The sequence below is a fragment of the Etheostoma spectabile genome, chromosome 21 (assembly GCF_008692095.1).
Source record: "Etheostoma spectabile isolate EspeVRDwgs_2016 chromosome 21, UIUC_Espe_1.0, whole genome shotgun sequence".
Taxonomy (NCBI): domain Eukaryota; kingdom Metazoa; phylum Chordata; class Actinopteri; order Perciformes; family Percidae; genus Etheostoma; species Etheostoma spectabile.
Genome location: NC_045753.1, coordinates 19,674,982 through 19,675,637, shown reverse-complemented (window position 1 = coordinate 19,675,637; position 656 = coordinate 19,674,982).

Below are 656 nucleotides of genomic sequence, written 5' to 3'. Positions count from 1 at the left end.
TGGATGTTGACTCTCTACTGGTGTATGATTGCCAAACGCTGCTGGATCTTTGATTTGCTGCCAAAGAAGTAGTAAAATTGGATGATGGTGGAAGTGAAACTTTGCCCCCATTCCTGGCGAGCGTCCCGGCTTACCTTTGCCGCACACTGGCCCCACCTTCTCGGCGTAAGCGCCACCGCCGGGGAAAACGCAGCGGCCGGCTGGTGAGGTTGAAGACCCATCTTGCACAATTTTCTACATCTTCTTGGACAGAGATTGGAGCTGTGCCTGGCCTTGTTGTTCCTTGACTCTTGCTGGACCATGTCGACGCCTGGCTGGTACCTATCGTTGGCCTGGAAGAAGTGTTTCAGCCCCACAACCCCTTCTTTCTTTGTCCCCACTGCCGCTGGGTGAATCACCGCATCTTGCGGCCTCTGGGTCCGGTTCCCCGGACAGCCAATGCCGCGGTCCCGCCGGTTCCTGCCATGATTGGCCTGGTAAATGCTAGATCACTAGTGAACAAGACTTTTGTCTTAAAGGACTTCTTCACGTCCCGAGGATTGGATTTTCTCTGTGTGACTGAGACATGGTTGAGTGTTGGTGAGTCCGGCGCCTTCACTGAACTTTTACCTAATGACTGCAGCTACTTTAACTCCCCGCGGACGTTGGGCTGAAGA